This window comes from Nelumbo nucifera, chromosome 8, assembly GCF_055504915.1.
Source record: "Nelumbo nucifera cultivar China Antique chromosome 8, China Antique-T2T, whole genome shotgun sequence".
Classification (NCBI taxonomy): Eukaryota; Viridiplantae; Streptophyta; class Magnoliopsida; order Proteales; family Nelumbonaceae; genus Nelumbo; species Nelumbo nucifera.
In genome coordinates, this window is record NC_142656.1 from 33,163,636 (window position 1) to 33,180,304 (window position 16,669).

Here is a 16,669-nt window from a genome sequence, read left to right on the forward strand (position 1 = left end):
CATCCTCTTCCGGAAGGTTAGACCAACCAACTAATGCCTCTGGTATGACTCTGCCTCCCCTGCGCACCCATCTGAAATCAATGATGCGGGCTGGCTCAGTCTGCACTTGTCCTTCTTCTGAAAATATGGGAAGGGTCGCACTTGTAATGACTCCTGACTTCTGCCCCTCCTTCAGTAAGGAGATATGGAATACAGGGTGCAGTTTGGATGTTGCTGGAAGGTCCAGTTTATAGGCCACTGATCCTATTCTCTCCAGGATTTTAAATGGGCCAAAATAGCGTGGGCTGAGTTTGTTCCACTGTCGGTTTGCAATTGAAATCTGCCTGAAAGGTTGTAATTTGAGAAACACCCAATAACCTACTTCATATTGGACATTCTTGTGGTGTTTATCATAGGTGTGCTTCATCCATTGCTGTGCCTGTAAGAGATGATGTCTCAGTTCCCTTAGCACCTCATCCCGTTGCGTTAGCTGTTCTTCAACGGCCGCTACTGTGGTGCTTCCTTTTTCATAAGGAAGTAGAGGGGGAGGGTTCCGACCATATAAAGCTCTGAAGGCTGTCATCCCCGCGACGCTATGGAAAGTGGTTTTGTACCACCATTCGGCCCAGTGGATCCACTTCATCCATTGTCTTGGTCGATCTCCCGTGAAGCATCTTAGATATGTTTCGAGACTCTTGTTAACCGCCTCTGTCTGTCCATCAGATTGGGGGTGGTAGCTAGTTGACTTGAATAGTTTAACCCCATGTAGGCGGAAAAGCTCAGCCCAGAAACGACTCATAAAGATAGGGTCCCTGTCTGATACAATTGAGCTGGGGAGCCCATGTAGGCGCACAATTTCCCGAAGGAATAATTCAGCAACTGTAACTGTTTTGCCGTCAGAAACAGGCAATTCCATGATGGAATCCATTGATATATCATCCTAGACTTGGGTTGGTATTGGGAGTGGTTGCAAGAGGCCTGCTGGTGTTGTAGTGGCTGACTTGTTTTGTTGGCATACTGCACACCCGGCTATGAAGTTCTGGATAGATGTATGCATGCCTTTCCAATGAAATTGTGTGGCGATGTGCTTTCGTGTTCGTAGGATGCCGGAGTGGCCACCCGTGGGTGAGGCATGGAATAATTCCAGGAGCTTCCTGAGATGAGCAGAGGCTGCTGGGATCTCCAGGCGTCCTTTGAAGAAGAGTAGATCATTCTTTATTGTGTACCCGGGGTGTAGCGAGGGATTTGCCAATACTTGGGCCTTCAACTGCTGTAACTCCTTATGGGATTGGGCTTCTTTTTGCAGTAGATCCAGGAGTGGAGAAGTTGGGGAAGATACTAGTAACTGAAATGATTGTGGGTGCTGTGAGAGGGCGTCCGCCACTTGGTTAGCAGCCCCTGCTTTGTATTCAATTCTGTAGTCGTACCCTAGTAGCTTGGATATCCAGCGTTGCTGTTCCGGGGATAGAACTGATTGATCCAATAAGAACTCAAGACTTTGATGGTCGGTCCGAATTGTGAACCATCCACCGTTCAAGTAGGATCGCCAACGTTGGACTGCTAAGACTATTGCTATTAATTCTCGCTCATAAACTGATTTGGCCCACTTTTGTGATGTTAAGGCCTTGCTGAAAAAGGCTAGTGGTCGCCTCTCTTGCATGAGAACAGCCCCAACGCCTTGACCGGAGGCATCACACTCAATGATGAAATCTTTTGTGAAATCGGGCAGTGCTAATGTTGGAGGACTCGCAACTACCTGTTTCAATTGCTCAAAAGCTTGTTGGGCCTAGTTTGACAAGTTAAAAGCGTCTTGTTTCAGCAATTGGGTCAATGGGGTAGCTATTAGGCCGTAGTTTTTGATGAAGCGGCGGTAGTACCCAGACAGTCCCAAGAAGGTCCTCAATTCTTTCACACATTTGGGTTGCGGCCAGCCCAGTATACTGGAGATTTTATTTGGGTCAGCCGCTACAGTCCCCTTTTCTACAACATGTCCCAAGTAGTGAACTTGGTTTTGTCCAAAGGAGCACTTGGACTCTTTAGCGAACAGCTGGTGGGCCTCAAGTGTTGCAAGGGTGACCTATAGATGGTTCAATTGTTCCTCCCAATTGGGGCTGTAGACCAATATATCATCAAAGAAAACAAGGATGAACTTACATAAATATGGTCGGAATATGTCATTCATCAATGCTTGAAATGTGGCTGGAGCATTGGTCAGCCCAAATGGCATGACCCGGAACTCGTAGTGGCCATCGTGTGTCTTGAAAGCTGTTTTGTGAACATCCTCCCTATGTACCCTTATTTGATGATACCCAGCTCATAAATCCAGTTTTGAGAATATGGTGGCTTGACTGAGTTCATCAAGCAGCTCATCAATGACTGGTATCGGGAATCGGTCTTTAATGGTGATGCTGTTAAGGGCTCTGTAATCAATACAAAACCGCCACGTCCCATCCTTTTTCTTGACTAATAGTACCGGTGAAGAGAATGGGCTGTGACTGGGCTGTATTATCCCTTGCTTAAGCATATCTTGAACTTGCTTCTCAATTTCAGATTTCTGAAAGTAAGGGTATCGGTAGGGTCTTACATTGGTCGGGGCTGATCCCGCCATGAGGGGGATGCGGTGGTCATGCTCCTGGCATGGTGGCAGTCCTCGGGGTTCTTTGAACACGTTGCCATAGTGCTGAAGGAGTTGTTGTAGGCAGCTTTGGAAGTCTCTAGGCCCATCTGGGCTGCTGTTAGCTAAGGATGGCCTGGTCCAATTTGAGTCCATGTGCATGAATATGGGCTGATTTGGATCTCCTCTTTGCTTTGTCAGTGTTGCAAGACTGATGGGCCTTGGGCCCTTGCATGTTTGCCCTTGTAGATGGACTGTAGAGTTTCCTGATGTGAAGTCCATGGTGAGACGGGCCCAGTCATAGACCACGGGTCCTAACTGTCTTAACCATTGAATGCCTAGCACCACGTCCGCTCCACTGAGATGGAGAGGATATACGTCCACCGCAAACTGATGACCCTGAATCTTTAGTGGTAGGCCCATGCAAATGCTATTGCAAGATAGGCTGTTACCGTTGGCCACATGAACCGTAAAGGCCGTTGTTGGTTGAACTGGAAGTCCCATTTTATCCACCAAGACTTGAGTTATGAAGTTAAGGGAGCTGCCACTGTCTATGAGGATTGACACTTGGCGTCCTAGGACTAGCCCTGCAACTCTCATTGTCTGAGGGGACGCAAGTCCCGTAAGGGCTTGTAAGGATATTTTAGGCGTGCCATTGGATTATATTTCCCACCTTGGGTTAGATTCTCCACAACTGGTGATGTCGTCTTCCTCTTCGGCATCTATTTGGAGGAGAAACGCTTGTTGTTTCTTGCAGCGATGGCCCGGCCCAAATTTCTCTTCGTAGTTGTAACAGAGACCTTTGTCTCTGCGGGCTTGCATCTCTGCCCAGGTCAGCCGTTTGAAAGGAACCAATGGACCTGGGCCCAGTACTCCTTCCTCCTTGTCTGGTGCTGTCGTCCTTTCTTGCTCCTTGCTCCTGGACCCCATGGTCGCTGCACCTTTCTTGCTTGACTGAACTTGCCCTCATACAATCTGGCTAGTGCTGCCGCATTGATGACCGAAGTGGGCTGCATCGCTTTCACTTCCAGTCACAGTTCTTCTTTTAGGCTACGGACGAAGCTTCCCACCAACGCCTTCTCCATCCACCCTTGGACTCTCACGGCCAGCCTTTCGAACTCCATCTGGTATTCCTTTTCTCATTTGTTGTTTTCTTTGTCTTGTTTTGTTTTAGAAGAGGGGGACTTACTCATGTGGTAAGGTAGTCTAACTCCCTAGAGATTTTAGGAGGTTGTATAGTCCTGGTAATACCATAGTTGGGAAACTCCTAGATTTATTTCTTCAAGAACTTAGTCATGGTTCTGAATGTTGGTATTGATACTTTCTGATTAGAGTTTGTGGGAGTTGTGGGAGAGTTTGTAGAGATGGGAGAGTTTGCAGAGGTAGGCCGTTGGAGAAAAGCCTTGAAGATTGAAACTAAGGAGCTGCTATTTGAGGAGCTGAGATTAAATGGTCAGCTGAGCTTGAAGATCAGGGAAGCAAAGAGAGGGATGGTGCTGTTAGAAGGGTTGAGGGTAATAGAAGGGTTCAAGGAGTTTGTAGAAGGTGCAAGTAACAAAGGCAAACAAAATTGTTGGAAAGAGTTTCTCTTAGAAACTGGAAGAAGGTTTGTTGTAGAATGTAAGAGAAACCTTAAAGGTTATTTCATTTCTTTGACAGAATTTTTTGGCAAGGGAAGAAAGCAGATGGTCTGCCTACCTGAAGGAAGGAAGAGTCAGGGCTGGAAGGCAGTTCATGGGGTCTTATGTGAACTGCTGCAACGCTTGGGTGCTAAAAGAGAAGTAACAGTAAAAAGGAATTTAAGCACTTCTACTAGTCTGGTGAGAAATAATAAGCAAGAGACTCTATTAGTGACAGCTGGGGCAGGCAAATACAGAATGGGAGTAAACATACAGAGAGGAGATTGGGAAAGTAAGCTGATAGTTAAAGCTTCAGCTCATATACTAGACTGGAGGAAAGTTGCAGATCTATTAACAGCAAGTTTAAAGCTGAAGAGTACGTTTATTTTAACACCCTTTGAGAAGGATAAGGCTGTGCTGGATCTGCTTGATAATAGAGTAGAAGTTGAGGCATTAAATATCCAAGCTGATCTTGGAAACATCACAGTATCAAGATGGTGTCCAGGATCAAACTCCAAAGATTTCTTTGTTGAAGATGGAGTGCTGGTGCGTCTCTTAGGCCTTCCCTTTAGCTTGTGGAAGCAGGAAGTTGCTGAAGCCATTGCTTTGATGTGTGGAGGATCTTTAGGAGGTGCCTTTTGGGGAGACCTTTGTTCAGCCTCCATTTTATTGAATGGTGTAAAACCCGAGGAGATTCCTCGAAAGGTTGAGGTGCTAGTTGAAGGGCTTTGCTATTCAGTGTGGTTGGCCTCATCCTTTGAATTGGTGCTCTGGAAGGAGGCTCGTAGGGAGGGAGATGAGAAGGTGTAAAACCTGAGGAGATTCCTCGAAAGGTTGAGGTGCTAGTTGAAGGGCTTTGCTATTCAGTGTGGTTGGCCTCATCCTTTGAATTGGTGCTCTGGAAGGAGGCTCGTAGGGAGGGAGATGAGAAGGTGTAAAACCTGAGGAGATTCCTCGAAAGGTTGAGGTGCTAGTTGAAGGGCTTTGCTATTCAGTATGGTTGGCCTCATCCTTTGAATCGGTGCTCTGGAAGGAGGCTCGTAGGGAGGGAGATGAGAAGGTTGAAGAAGAAGTACTGCGTGGCAAGAAGGGATTGGTTGATTCAAACAAGAAAAGAACTTTCTCAAAAATGGAAAAACAAAGGCTGGAGAAACAAAAGGGTAGCATTCAGGGGGTGGGTTTTATGCGTGTGGGACCAGTGAACAGTCTGGAGGGTGGTAGGTCTTTTGCACAGGTTGTAACCGGCGCCAACTTGACCTGTTTGAACAAGGAAAAGGAGCCGGTCCAAGGAAGAACTGGATCTAGACCGGATAAAACCAAACCGAGCCTGGGGTCGGATGTGTATGACCCTTTTAAAAGTCACATGAGGTCGCGGTGGCTTAAGAATGGGCCAAAGCAAAAGCCCATTCGAAACATTTTGGGTGCGTTTAAAGGCACATTTGGGTCAGCGGGCCTGTTCCAGTGTTTTAAGAAGGCGCGTGAGCCTTTAATAACTCACGTGACTGGGGACACAACTAAGATAGACGATGTTAATGGTCTACCATCATCCCTAGTCGCGCGACAGGGGGGGAACGCGTGCAGCGCCGGAAAACAGAGAAGAAGCTCGATCTGCAGTGGGTTTCCCGACGAAGGCTGAAGGAGTTAACCCGTTGCGACGCTCCTCAGAGAAGCCGAAGCCAAGTTATGTTAGGGGAAGATCTAAAGAGAAGGAAGAGAAGGATGAAGGCTGGGCGCAGTGCAGTGAAGGTGATGAAGATTCAGAGGACTGTTTGGTTGATGGTACTAGTGTGGGCAGAGCAAACGATGAAGGCAGTTGCGCTGCAGGTGACATGGATGGGTGGAATATTGCAAGTCTATTTCAGGGTGACGATGGTAAGCGGTTCAACTCATTCCCAAGACCACAAAGTGTGCAAGGAGTATCAGAAGGGGCAGACCGGGAGAACCGGAAGCAGAGCAAGAACACACCATCAAGGGGTGAACCAGGGGTAGAGTGGAAAGATCACCAGGGTGACCAAAGGACAGAAGTACTTCCCGACCAACTCAGGGAGATAAATATTTACCAACCTTTGGAACAAGAGAGGGAGGCAGGGAGCAGTCCTTTTCCAGCTTGTCCATCAGTCCCAGGTAACCAAGTGATTTCGGTTTGTGCTACTAATGTGTCTCCTGTGTCTTTGGTTCTAGATTCCGTTCCTGTTCCATGTCCTGTAGCCCATGAATATGTAGCCGAGCCAGCAGACGGGCTCTCCAAGGAGGGAGAGACCGGAAGGAAGGAAGGTGGGAAGGTGCCGGAAGGAAGGTTTAGGAGTGAATAAGTATGGGAAATTATTGAAAGAGTGCTTAAGAAAGTGGAAGGAGAGCTGATCTGGAGAAGGGAAGGGGAGGTAGGAAGAGGGGAGGGGTTAGTGGAGAGGAGGGAAAGGAATGAGGGTAGAGATGGAGAGGACTACGGGGAGAGAGCAGGGTTGGAGGGAGGTAATAGGAAAGGGAGGGTGGATGGAGAAGAAAGAATAGGGGTGGGACTAGAGGAGAGGAAGAAAGGGCAGGTGGATAGAGATGGAGGGGATTTTGTAGGAAGGGTAGGGCTGGTGGACTCGGTGAGAGAAGACATGATAGCAGAATTTGTAGGGAAGCTAGGTTGTAGGTTGAAAGATTTGAATGTGCTGAAAGAAAACTTACAGAAGAGAAAGGAGAAGATCAGAATAAAGAATAGGAGATTGAGTGAAGTAGAGAGATTGAAGAGAGATGTAGAAGGAGACAAGAGGCTCGGGGTAAAGGGAGACAGAAGGTAAGGGGAAAGTAGTGGTAGGTGGCAAGGGGTTTAAAAAGAAGCGGAATGAAGATTCTTAGTTGGAATGTGAGGGGAATTGGGAGTGCAAGGAAGAGGGCGACAATAAAAGAGGTAATAAGATAGTGTGACCTAGACATTGTGATGCTACAAGAGTCTAAGAGAATGGAGTTTAATGATAAATGGGCAAGGAGTGTATGGAAATCCAGGGGAATTAGCTGGGTGGCTGCTCCCTCGTGGGGTGCTTTCGGGGGGATTGTAACAATGTGGAAGAAGGGTGTGGTGGAAGGCCTGGAGGAGTTGATTGGAAAGTACTCGGTGTCTATGAAGTTTAAGTAGCAAGAGGATGACTATACATGGGTGCTCACAAATGTTTACGGACCGAATGACTATAGAGAGAGAGTGAGGAGTTATGGAAGGAATTGGCTGATGTTAGAGGGTTGTGGGATGGGCCTTGTTGCATGGGTGGGGATTTCAATGTGATCAGATTCTCGGAGGTGTCCAATAAGGTTAACTAGAGGGTGACAAAAAGCATGAGGAAGTTTAACAGTTTTGTGGATGCCTTTGAGCTTAAAGAGATTCCCCTAGCCCATAAGACATTTACATGGTCAAATCTCCAATCTAGACCCATTTGCTTTAAACTGGATAGATTCCTGTCCTCTTTGGATTGAGAAGAATATTGGGGAACCTTGGCTTCTAGAGCTCTCCCAAGGGTGTGAGGTACTACCCCCTTTAGATTTGAAAATATGTGGTTACTTCATCCAGGGTTTACTAACAACGTGAGGGAGTGGCGGCATGACTGTAACCCACTGGTGGAATGGGAGGGGATGAGATTTCATAAGAAACTACAATTCTTGAAAGCAAGAATCAAGGAGTGGAACTTGATGGAATTTGGGAGGATAGAAGAAAGAAAGGGAGATCTGATGGATAAGATTGAAAGCCTTGACTCTAAAGAAGAAAGGGGAGAATTTGGAGAGGAAGACAATGATTTCAAGAGAGATTTGAGAAGACAGCTAGAGGATTATCTGCACAAGGAGGAAATTAGCTGGAGGCAAAAATCTCGGTGTAAGTGGTTGCAAGAGGGAGACAGAAACACTAGGTATTTCTATTCTCTAGCAGATGGCAGGAGAAGGAAGAACTTTATCTACAAATTGGTAGTAGATGGAGTCGAGTTAGTACAACAAGAGGAGATTGCCAGGGCCTGTGTGGAGCACTTCAAATCTATTCTAAGAAGGCCTGTGAGTAGAAGGGTGTGGGTAGAAGGTTTGGACTGGCCAGATGTAGGGGTGGAGAACAGGAGAAGGTTGGAAAGAAGCTTTACTCTAGAAGAGATCAAGGAGGCTGTGCTTTCTATGGATAGAACAAAAGCTCTAGGGCCGGATGGGTTCACAATGGATTTTTATCAGGACTGTTGGGATATCTTGAAAGATGATCTCTTGCGGGTGTTTGAGGAGTTTTTCAGGAGAGGAATTGTCAATCTGGGTGTGAACTCTACATTTATAGCCTTAATTCCAAAAAAGAAAGATGCATCCCACCCGAAAGATTTTTGGCCAATTAGCGTGGTTAATAGCTTGTATAAGATCATTGCAAAAATGTTGTCTTTGAGGATGAAGAAGGTATTGCCCGATATCATTGCACACTATCAAGGAACCTTTCTGAGTGGAAGACAAATTACTGATTAGATTTTAATTGCTAATGAGAGTGAGGAGAACTTTAAGAGGGATAAGAAGAAGGGAGTGGTTTGTAAGTTGGACTTGGAAAAGGCTTATGACTTGGTGGACTGGGATTTCTTGAGGAGAGTTTTGACTAAATTTGGGTTTGGGGCTAGATGGTGCAAGTGGATCATGGGTTGTGTCAGGAGTTGTCATTATTCAGTGCTAGTGAATGGGACAGTGGTAGATTTCTTTCCAGCCAGTAGGGGTATAAGACAAGGAGACCCCCTGTCCCCTTTCTTGTTCATTCTAATTGCGGAGGTTTTGGGGAAACTGATTCACAGAGCAGATTCTAGGGGGCTCATTAGAGGCTGGAGAGTTGGGAGGTGGGAAACCCCCCTCACTCATAGTTTGCTGATGACACGATTCTATTTTGTGATGGCGGTAATGTGAGCTTTATCAAGAACTTGAAGTTGGTAATACAACTGTTTGAGCAAATGTCTAACTTGAAGGTTAACCTTGGGAAAAGTTGTATAGTGGGGGTGAACTTGGAGGAGGGAGAGCTCAGGGAGAGTGCTGAAGTGTTGGGGTGTGAAGGTTCGGGGTGGCCTTTGAACTACTTAGGGTTGCCATTAGGTGATAATCCCATGAGAGAGAGCTTTTGGAACCCGGTGGTGGAAAGGTTTGAAAAAAGACTGGTATCCTGGAAAAAGAACTACCTCTCTCTCGGTGGGAGAATTACACTAATTAAGGCCACGCTTGCTTACTTACCCATCTTTTTCCTATCGGTGTTTAAAATCCCAGTGAAGGTTGCTAACAAATTAGAGAAGCTTATGAGAGATTTCTTGTGGGAGCCATGAGAGAAGAAGAGGGATCACAAAGTTAGCTGGGAGATAGTATGTAGGAGTAAGTCTTGTGGTGGCGTAGGGCTTGGGAGTATCGGGAGAAGGAATATGACTCTGTTGGGGAAGTGGTTGTGGGGGTTCCCTATGGAGAAGGAGAAGCTATGGGCTAGAATAGTGGCAAGTATACATGGGCTGGAGCATAATGGATGGGACGCTGGAATCAGAGCTAGGACCACAAACAATTCTCCTTGGAAACCCATTCATGACCTGCTACCAGTTTTCTCCCCTAATATCAGGTATGACTTGATTTCCGGTAACTCCATAAAATTTTGGGAACAAACCTGGGTGGGGAGCGCCCCTTTAAAGGATAAATTTCCTTCTTTGTATGCTCTTTCTGATTTGAAAAATGAGCCGATCTCGTCTTTCATCACCCCGTCCTCTTCCACTTCTGGGATTGGGTGGAACTTGGGTCTAAGAAGGGATTTGAGGGACTCAGACCTCGACAGTATTTCGAGCCTTATTGCACTTCTTGATAACGTTGTCTTAGACCCCACTAGGGTAGATTCTAGAATTTGGACACCTACCCCCAATGGCATCTTCTCTTGTGCTTCGTTCTTCAAAGTCTTAAGTCAGTCCACCAGTCCTACCTTCCCCCCTTTCCCTGTTGGTGAGGTTTGGTGCAAAGCAATACCTCCTAGGGTTGGTAGTTTTTGTTGGGAAGCCTATTTGGAAAGAATCAACACTGGTGATGTACTCCAAAAGAAGAGACCCAATACTTGCTTGTCACCTCAGTGGTGTGTCCTATCTAAAGCGGATGGGGAGACTAGTTTTCACCTACTGGTGTCTTGCCACTTTGCAAGGTCAATTTGGGATTGGGCTTCCTTCTTATTTGGATGCAGTTGGAATCCCCCATCAGACTTGTAGGGCCTTTTCTCCCCTACCTTTTTCAGGTGGCAGATAAAACGGGGAAGGATAATGTAGAGAGGACTAAGGGCTGCAGTATGTTGGACATTGTGGGAGGAAAGAAACTCCAGGATATTTTCAGAAACCCAAAGAGGAGCAGCAGATCCGAGGGCTGTCATACATATTAGGGCGGTACAGTGGCTGAAATATTTGGAACTATTCACAGATTACACTGTGGATGACATGTTGAGGAAGTGGGGTGAAATTGCAAATTGCACATAGACCAAGGTAGTAATGAATGTGGCTTGGACTCCCCCACCTAGTGGATTCTTGAAATTAAACTTTGATGGATGCAGTAGGGGAAATCCGGGGCAATCGGGGATTGGAGGTGCTTTTAGGGACGAAAATGGGGTCATCTCTGCCATGTTCTCAGGCCCAATTGGAGTGGGTGACTCCCTTAGAGCTGAGATCTTTGCAGTTATGGAAGGAATCCGGAAAGCTGAGGAGTTGAACATCAAGAAACTCATAATTGAAGGGGATTCAGAGGTGGTGATAGGGTGGCTGGCTAAAGATCAAAATGGTTTATGGAAGTACAACAATGAGAGGAGGAAATTCATATGGCTGGTGCGGGAGATGGAAGTTAAGACATGTTGGGTTAAAAGATCGGCTAATTCCCTAGCTAACGGCTTAGCTAAACAAGGGGCAGAAAGGGATTCACCGTTTTGGGCTAAGCTGTAAATTTAGTGTCGCATTTTTTTCTTCTTTTTTTCCTTTTATGAGGCTCTTTGTGGCTCTTGGAAGATAAGTGTGTTTGTCTTCCTCCTGTAAATTTGCTACTGATGATTTAATGAAAGTGTTATTTATAAAAAAAAAAATTTTCATCAAGATCTTCGAACCCAGATGATCCAAAACGGACAGTCATGGTGTCTGTGAAGTCTGCCCAGGTTTGACGAGGGTGCCCCCTTCGGTACCATTGAAACCAGAGGATAGCTTCCCCTTCAAGATGCGTAGAAGCCAGAGCTACCCTATCTTGCCCCGGTGTTTCATGGTAATCGAAATACCTTTCGGCTCTGAGAATCCACGGAGTTGGGTCGCCGCCTGAGAAGATGGGGAAGTCGATTTTGGCTGTTCTTGTTGCCGCCTCTGTTCTGCGGCTGTTTTCATTGTTGCACTCTTCTTGGCTTCCTCTGTCAATGTTCGTTGCCCCCTGCTCCAGTCGAAGGAGGAGAGCAATGAAGTCTTCCTTCATTTCTTTGAGATCTGAAGACATTCGATAGATCTCTACCTCCATCTGATCCACTCGGGTGTCTACTGACGTGTTTCTTGTGTTGGTCATGCTGGCTCTGATACCAAATTGTTAGGAACCTGCCTAACTCAGGGCCAACCTCCTGAATTCTTGGAAGAAGAGAGAGAGAGAGAGAGAGTTTAATGCTGAAAGAATCAATGTCCTGTTCCTTTTCTGCTCTACTACTTATAGTTTTACAATCTTGATCGTCTTTCTGTTACAGTTTCTGTTACAGTTGTTACAAGTGGATGGTTAGTTGTGCTGACGTGGCCTCCTCTTGTAGAACTGATTAACTGCCTTCTATTAGTATGTTCCAGCAGTCTTGACACCACCTCTTGGTTTGGCAAGTGTTCAGCAAAAGCATTAGTCTCTTTTGACCCAATTAAAGGTCACACCTATCCCTTGTAACAATTTCATGGCTTTTCTTTTCTCATAGATGTAGTACCACCATCTAGCCTCCTCTTCCTTTTGGATCCAGCTTATTACAAAGTTTGGATCACCTTCAATTAATAACATTCTGATTTCAGATCCTTGCCTTTTGAATTTTTTGCATGACGACCATAATTTTGGCCCTCAAGGAATTCCCTATTCCAATTGGGCCTGAGTAGATTACAATGACATTTCCCTCCTCATTCCTAAAGACTATTTCAATGCCAGATGGGCCTGGATTGCCTATATTGCTGCCATCAAAGTTGAGTTTTATAAATCCTCTAGGAGGTTGGGATCGAAAAAGGCCTAACCACCTTAAAAGGGGAAGAAACAACTGCTTCACTTCAATTCCTCTCAATTCACCCCCAGAAATATCTTTGAAAAGATCTGATGATTTCATCCAATGGACCACCTCAATGGTGATGGCTTCAACGGTAGCTTCTCTATTTCTTTCTCTTTCAAGAAAGGTTCTGTGGTTCGTCTCTTCCCAAATTGTCCAATAGACTGCTGCCCATGTTTACCTCCAAAACATTCTTGCCCTCTTCTTTGTCCAGCTTATGAAAGTAGGAGCGGGCAGGCTTTGTACATTAGGCAGAGGGTTCCACCATTAACTTTGCAGAGGGAGCACTAATGGGGGAAAGGCACCAATTAGGTCTTTTTCTTTGTAATAGACCACAAGTATTAATTCTTTCCAGATACAGTTCCTAGCACAGACCATCCACCATTCCACCCTATGCAGAGCAGGTTTACTCCAAATCTCCTTAATTGGAAAAGAAAACCCTTATTGTCACTGGGCTGAATATTCTGAACTACACCTCACGCCTCTAGGTAGTGGAATGCCTCACATCACACCTTTGCGTTTTAAAATTTTGCTTGCAACTAATGGCTAGATTCTGGAACTTCAGCTACTAGTGCTACAAGAGCTTCTCCTTGGAAGTCTATTTGTGACATTCTACCTCTCTTCTTACCACATATCAGGTATAGTCCCAGTTCTGGAACTTGTGTTAAATTCCGGAACCATGTTTAGGCAAGCAACCAACCACTAAAGAGTAAAGACACCTCACCTCTCTTTATGCCATCTCCAACCGAAGGGAGGAGCCTATTTCCTGTTTTATGGTGCCATCTAATTCAAATTTTGAGTACGACTGGGATTTGGGGTTCAGAAGAGAGCTACGTGAGTATGGAATAAGCAATGTCAGGAATCCAATACAAGGCCTGGAACTGGAAGGGGTGTTTTTTGGAAGATGGAAAAAGGGTTAGGAGGATTTGGACCTTGTCACCCTCTGGTACCTTAACATGTGCATCCTTAAGAGGTGTAAGCTTCCCAAACACAAGGCAGCACAAGCCTATGGCTCCTTAAGAGGAGGGGGAGGAGGAACAAGTAGAAGGGGGATCTCATTTTTCTTTGTTTTTAATAAAAAGCTTTATATTAAGCAAAATGAAGATGCATAACACTAGCTGAAAGGGGGGTTCTAAAAAAACAAATTGGGCTTCGTTGGAAAAGGGGTTTGGGGGCAAAGTCCTTGATCTACTTTCTTTCCCCTTCTCTCTCCTTCCCTTCCCTTTTCTTTTATTTCTTTTCTGTTTCTTTCTTTTTCTTTCCCTTCCCTCTCTTTTTTTTTTGTCTTTTTATGAGGTGTGTGTGAGGCACATGAGGCGCATGCCTCTTGCACCTGAGGAGTATGCCTCAGAGGTGTCAATGCATTTGGCATACACCTCAGAGCATTTTGGGGGCGCCTTGCCTAGAGGCATGCCTCCAGGCATATGCCTCCCATGCCTTTTAAAACACTGGCTGCAAGCCCATGAATACTAATTATCACCTTCATCCACAACTTATGTCTATCCAAGGGCAATCTCCATAACCATTGCCTAACAATGCAATGTTCCTCTCTTGGATATTACCAAGACCTAACCCTCCATACTTCTTATTATCTACAAACAACTTCCCAATTTACTTTATGATCCATCTTCTCTTCCCCTTGCTCCCATAAAAATTCCCTCATCAACTTCTCTAATTTTCTACTTACCCCAGCCCGAATCCTAAAATCTGACAAATAATACACAAGTAAGTTGGCTATTGTAGATTTGATTAATGTGATCCTCATAGGGACAAGTAATTGCACTTCCATGAGGCCACTCTCTTGGTGAAAGGTTCAATCACAAGATTCCAAAAATTACTACTCCTCGGATTATCCCCCAAAGGTACCCAAGTAAGTCATAGGCCACTCATAAAAAAGACAACCCAGAATTAATTTTTAGATTAGACATTTTTTCAACCATATTCATCCCCACTAAGCAACTGTTATCAAAATTAATTTTTAGATTAGACATTTTTTCAAAGATTTGCACCATAGCCCTTAAGTTTCTCACCCAACTAAGCTCACCCTTTTCACAAAATAACATAGTATCATCAACAAACTGTAGGTGAATAAATGGTACTTCTTCTCTCCCCACCCTCCAACCCTTTATTAAACTTCTAGAATCTGCCCTATCTATGAGTCTATGGGCCCCCTTGTCTAATTCCTCAAAGGGCTAGGAAATGATATATCATTGTCTCATTTATCGGTATTGAGTAATGACTAGTCTTAACACACTCCATTATCCATCTGCACCATTTGTCACCAAATCCAAAACTTTCTATGACATCCATTAAGAAATCCAATCAACTAAATCATTTGCCTTTTCCAAATGGAACTTATAGACAAACACCCTTTCTTTCTAGTTCCCTTCGTATTCTCCACACTTTCATTAGCAATTAGAATTTGATCAGTTATTGGCTCGTCCTTAACAAAAGCCCCCTAAGACTATGAAAGGGAGTACTAGTGTTTTAAAAGTGCAAGGCGCAAGGTGCAAGGCGAGGTGTACACCTTTTTGAAGCAAGGTGCAAAAATACAAAAAACGCTAAAAAATGAAAAAAAGTCAAAAAATTAAAAAAATGCAAAAAATATTAATCATACTATTAATAAAAAATATCAACTTAAAATTTAAAATAAATGTTTTAAAAAACCTATTATCTAAAATTAAAATTCATAAATATTACATGTAAATCATATTCAAATGAAAATTTCAAAATAAAATCAAACATATAAAACATTTTCAAGAATGTAAAATCCACAATCTCTTTTTTTCCTCAATTGCATTACTTCAAGTAGCTAATGTGATGTAAAAGATATTAAATTCCTGATTCTACAAGTTGCCTTTTTGCCACGCCCCTCGAGACAAACCCAAACAAATCTATGTTTGGGTTTTAAATTCTTAGTTCTCACACAAAAAATAACGATTTTGTATTTTAATTGCCTTTTGAGAAGATATTTTATTAGGATGAATGAATGAACAACATTAGCAAATAGGGGGTTCTTGAAGCTTCGATGAGCAAGGGAAGCGAATGAAACTGGTTGAGGCACCAGGTGTGTGCCTTTTGAAAGGGCTGCGCCTAGGGCCTAGGCGAGGTGCATACCTTAAAATGCACCTCACCAGTGTGCCTAGGCACGCCTTTTAAATCAATTGGGAGTACAACCCTAATCCTTTGAAAAAGCACCTTAGCAATGATTTTATAAAGGCTATTAACCACGCTAATTGGTCTGGAATCTTTGAGATGCAAGGCCTTAGCTTTCTTCGGGATCAAAGCAATGAAGGTTGAATTCAGACCTAAGTTAATCACACCCCTCTCCAAAAATTCATCAAAGACCTTTTGGATATCATCTTTTAATTTCTCCCACCAGTCTTGGTTGAAGGCCATAGTAAAACCATTAAGGCCAGGGGCTTTAGCTCTATCCATAGAAAAGATTGCTTTCATTATTTCTTCTCTATGAAATCTTCTTTCTAGCCAGCTCTTAGACTCCTTTGATAACTTAGGCCACTCCAACCCATCAATCCAATTTCTATCATTGAAAGGATTTTTAAAAATTGATTTGAAGTGTTCCACAAAGGCTTGAGCAATCTCACTCTGTTGGTAGACACTCACCCCATTCACCTCCAATTTTGACACAAAGTTCTTCTTATCCTCCCACTTGCCAACACATGAAAGAATATAGTATTCCTATCTCCCTCCTTGATCCACTTGATTTTTGCTTCCAACTTATTTCCTCTTTCAATAAAAGGTCCTCCAAATTCTTCCACAAAAGCCATCTCTCGTTCACGTAATTTTCCTATTAGGGGTGATTATTTCTAGATTGGCTGACAAACCTAGCCTGGCCTGAAAATTTCTGGGCCCGGCCTAGGCCCAACACTTTAGGCCCCACCCAGGCCTGGTCCGGCCTACAAATCTACAATGTATTTATATGTTACATATATTATTTTATAATACATGATATATAATATATAAATATTATAAACTGACACATAAAATATTATATATACTATTATTTTATATTTATGTAAATTATAATATATATTTTATACATTAATGTAAATTATTATATATATTAAATATATTGTATTTAGTGATGTAGGCCCAAAGTGCAGCTTGGACCCGCATAGACTTGAGCCCAAGACTATATTTCAGGCCTGGGCCCAGGCTATAGCCCCTTGTCATAGGTGCTAAGCCCAGCCCGGTCTG

At 44.1% G+C, this 16,669-nt stretch overlaps 1 protein-coding gene across 2 annotated transcripts in view; it reads left to right on the forward strand.

The window, feature by feature from the left end:
• The window catches only part of SEC6, a 98,636-nt gene that overhangs the window by 32,575 nt on the left and 49,392 nt on the right, over positions 1–16,669 (forward strand). The gene's annotated exons all lie outside the window — the stretch shown is intronic.